The sequence below is a fragment of the Olea europaea genome, unplaced genomic scaffold, assembly GCF_002742605.1.
Source record: "Olea europaea var. sylvestris unplaced genomic scaffold, O_europaea_v1 scaffold1082, whole genome shotgun sequence".
Taxonomy (NCBI): Eukaryota; Viridiplantae; Streptophyta; class Magnoliopsida; order Lamiales; family Oleaceae; genus Olea; species Olea europaea.
This window is the reverse complement of record NW_019228177.1, coordinates 193,629-198,246: the sequence shown is the minus strand read 5'-3', so window position 1 is coordinate 198,246 and position 4,618 is coordinate 193,629. Positions and strand designations below refer to the sequence as shown.

Below are 4,618 nucleotides of genomic sequence, written 5' to 3'. Positions count from 1 at the left end.
TGTTGATAAATATTGTGTGAAAAAAATGCGTTTGTTCATGCCCTATTTATAGGGAGAAATATCACAAAAATTTAGTGATCGTTTCGAACACTGTTGAAAGTGAGCCACGAGCCCAGGCTCATGGGATCATGCTCACAAGCAGCTCATCCGTTGGCTAGTTGAGCAGCCAAATCAGCCAACTCGCTCGGCTTGTGATTTTATGAGTTTGAGCCATCCATGAGCCCTTTTTTACGAGTCGAGTGGTTGACCTGACGAGCCGCTCCACCTGTTTGACACTCCTAGGCTAATGGGACAATTTTGAAAATTTGATGATTAAGTTGATGGTACAAAATTCGATGACCAATGAAACATTTAACGAAATGGCCATATATTATGCCCCCTTCTGCCAAGGAATATGAACCTCGATGAAATCACAACCTCCTTCTCTTGAATTGTGATTATCGCTATTCAAACCCTAACCCTAATTCTACCCTCCTAAAATGGATTCTCTAGGCAAAAACAAAGACCCTCGAGTCGTCGGCAACAGCGAGAACAACCACGTCTTTAAGAAGCCGAAGCTTTCTTTAATAACTAGACCCGAAATTTGGCAACAGTTTGCCCATTACAAGTCTGGCATTGCTCGTATCAACAACTCTCCATCATCGCTGCACAGGAGTGATGGCAGCTCTACTTCCTTCAGCAGCCTGACGACTTCTTCTTCAATCATCTACAACGGTAAATCCTCCATTCTCACACCATTATAAAGGACATCATCGATGTCGACCATGTGGACGAGGTGTCTATTGTGGACAATGCTACAACTACCGCAGCCATTGTCCTTCAACACGTTGGATGGGCCTCTTCCAGAAGGGTGGTGCTATTGTCATGCTCCATTGCGCTTTCCAGGCTATCAAGAAGTCCATTGAGGCGTATGTTACTCGAGCAGGGGGTTCTGTCATCATGGTTCACTTGCCTTTTCCTGTGAGTTCTCAAATGAAGAAATCATTGCTGACTGCTGAGTTTAGGAAAGGCTTGGCCAGAGGTAAGGCCAATGGTAAAAAAGTTAGGCTAGCCATAATTGATCATATAACATCCATGCCTTATGTTGTGATTCCTGCATGTGAGTTGGTTAAGATTTGTAGATTAGAAGGTGTTGAGCATGTGTTTGTTGATGCGGCCCATGCTATTGGTAGTATTCTTGTCGATGTTAAGGAAATTGGGGCTGACTTTTATGTTAGTAATTTGCATAAATGATTTTTTTGTCCACCTTCCATGGACTTTTTGTACTGTCAAAAATCACCTTTATTGCCCGACTTGCACCATCTTGTGGTTTCACATGAATATGGAAATGGACTGGCCATAGATAGTGCATGGTTTGGAACTCGTGACTATAGCTCTCAGCCGGTTGTTCCTAATGTTTTAGAATTCATTAATAGGTTCGAAGGGGGCCTTGAGGGAATTCAGAAGAAAAACCGCAATGCAGTTGTTGAAATGGGAGAAATGTTGGCCAAAGCTTGGGGAACGAATCTTAGTTCTCCTCCGGAGATGTGTCCGAGCATGGCCATGATTGGTTTACCTTCGAGATTGGGAGTCTTAAGTGATGATGATGCTTTGAAGTTGAGAACACATTTGCGAGATCATTTTGGGTTGGAAGTCCCCATACATTCCCATATGCCAAGATATGAGGAGACCAGAGTTGCTCATGGAGATGGTACTATAACAGGGTATGCTTAGATTTCTCATCAAGTATACAATACACTTGATGATTATGTCAGGCTAAGAGATGTAATTAATCAACTTCTCAGTGATGGACTAGTGTGTAAGATGCTTAAGAAAGAATGAAGAGGTACATATCTTTATCATGAACTTGTACAATTTCTCTAGATTTTGGGTATGTATTGCTAGTTTAGGTATCACCATGGATGTCCGTTTGATATCTAGTTTTGTGACATTTGAACAAAATCTGGTATTTCTCTTAGAATGTGTATCATATTTATAACTAGCGAGGACAGTTTAGTCATTGATAAACTAAAAGATCCTTTATTTATTATGCTTCATGGTACCCTACTCCGAGTAATAACATGGCTTTCTGATGTTGTTTGACAATGAAGTGGAAGCTCAAAATTTTTTCAACTAGCTAATTCACAAAAAGCATGCATATGCAAGGTATGGAGAAAGGTCATGAAAATGGAGCTTCGTCCTTGGTGAGAGAGAAAAGAGAGGAATATTTAGGCCCTGTTTGAGTCGTATTCTTTCAAAAAATTCATTTTTAAATAGTGATTTTGACATCATTTCAACCACACATTTTTCAATGAAATAATTTTACACGTAAATTCAAAACTTTTTCTCATTTTTTAATTACACATTCTCCATCAATGTATCAAACTATATTCTTTCAAAATAATGTGACTCAAACACACACTTAAGATGTTAAGAGTACAAAATATATTTTCTCATAAGCGTAGTGGTATGCTCAATCCATCACACGTAAATGGATGATCCCCAAAGTCCCCTTTCCCCATATCACTCCATTCCCCACAATACCCTTGCAACTGACTGAAATAGGAACCTAATCTCCCTTTTTTTCCCTCACAGTTGACAGCCTTTATCTTTCTATCTTCTCGCGTAAGCAAATATGTTGGTGGTCTATCAATTTCTAACACAATGGAAGAGTGAAACAAAAATGAAGGTACTATAATGGGTTATCGGCAATATTGCATAATTGCATTTTTATAGAGTGCAAAAATAAAAATAAAAATAAAAATTTATTGTACATAATAGAGAACATCTTGAACTTTAAAAAACAAAATTGTAATTTAAACACGTATTTTTTTAGTTCTTTATTTTACTTTTTCCAATAAATATTTATTTACTTCAAAGATGAATTGACTAATTCAAGAAATGGATCATCAAATTTACAACTTATAAATGCGATAACTACAAACTACAAATAGAGAGAGAAACTAAGAGACATTGGATATCAATAAGTCATGATTTGAATAATTCGCAGATTGATGTGTTATAATTTAAAATGTCAATTTTACCATGTGTGTATATAAAACTACTCAACCGAAACATTTCTCAATTTGCATAGTCAATTTCACTCTCTATTTTAAAGTAGAGAGTCTCTATTAGAACCTAATTGAGTCTCTATTAGAACCTAATTTTAAGATTTGACTCCCCAAATTAGAATGCCTTACATCTAAAAAGTCTTTTTTAGACACTCGATATAACGTTTTATATAATGAACGTGTTAAAAATAAAATTATTATATTGTATTATGGATATTGCTGTATGTAAATTAAAGTTTACATAATTTTCACACGACATTTTACCATTTGTCAGTTTAAAACACATTTATCTTTTTCATATAATATTTTCCCCCAACTTCATTTGCAATAACCGCTTTTGTACAATTTTTATGTACACTTAGCTCCTTGTGTTATAGAGTATATGATACTAGGGTAAATTACTTGTTTAATTCCCAATTTTTGAGCGAAGTAACAATTATGTCACAAACCTCTTTCTTTTTCATCCTCAATCCGTCCCTAACCTTCCCCTAATTTGTAGGATTCCTCCCTCTACACAATTTCCAGCTAGTTTGCTAGTTAATCGTGTAAAAAAGCAAGTTTATCCACGTTTTAAATAAATTAATAAATAAAGGAAGCATCGAACCAAAAATGAAAAATGACCATCAACTGATGTTCTACCCTTCGCCCCTATCACAAACTGTTTGAAATATTTCAACAGGGGACGATGAAGAAGAAACAAAAAACCAGAATGACAAAAAGAAAAAGAAGGATTTGAAGGCTCGAACATGATATCATTGTCCTCAAACGATATTTGTCCCCTCTCGGATTGAATGAGATGCTTCAAGGGATCTTAGCAAATGGTTTACAGAATTTTAACAAGTCTTGTAGGAGATTAACACCAAGCACAAGTGAGATTTCTCGTAACTTCAAACCATTTGTTCTAATGGTAAAAAATGGTCATCGATGGTAACATTCTTTGTTCTTTCTTTGTTCTATGCGACTACATAGAACAAACCCATGCGGTTGCATAGAGCAAAGTCATGCAGGGCATTTAGTTCCTGCATGACACCATGCAATCGCATGAGTATTTGGTCTATGCAATCGCGTAGGCCAAACTCTCAGCCAACAATACCTTTTTTCATTCCACACTTATATTTTATTGATGTTGAGCAACATAAAAATCCTCCATTTGTTCAATATTCAATGAAAATCTCATAGTCACAGCATACAATACTTATGTATAAGGATTAGAATATAACCATATTGTAATTCTAACAAATTAAAGTCGGAATCAAAAGTAGTATGAAACTTTGAACTATTTATTCCATGTCATAATACCATTACGAACGCACATAAGTATCACGTGTTCTCAAGTTTCTCAAACTACCTTAGAGCTAATACGGCATTGTGCTTATCCTTTTCAACAAACTTTTAAGAAAGAAACTCCAACTCTTTATTGAGGCGACACCATCTTGAAGTTTATTTATGTGAATTTTTTCCAGTATCTTTATTACTTTTAGAAATACTTGTACTTAATATTGAACTTCATTAAGAGCTTAAAAGCATAACCCTTACTTTAGTAACAACCAGCATTACTTATTAGGATA

General features: G+C 35.9%; 1 pseudogene; it reads left to right on the top strand.

The window, feature by feature from the left end:
* The first annotated feature begins 479 nt into the window (after positions 1-479).
* Positions 480-1,821, top strand: LOC111373184 (annotated as a pseudogene).
* Positions 1,822-4,618: the final 2,797 nt, after the last annotated feature.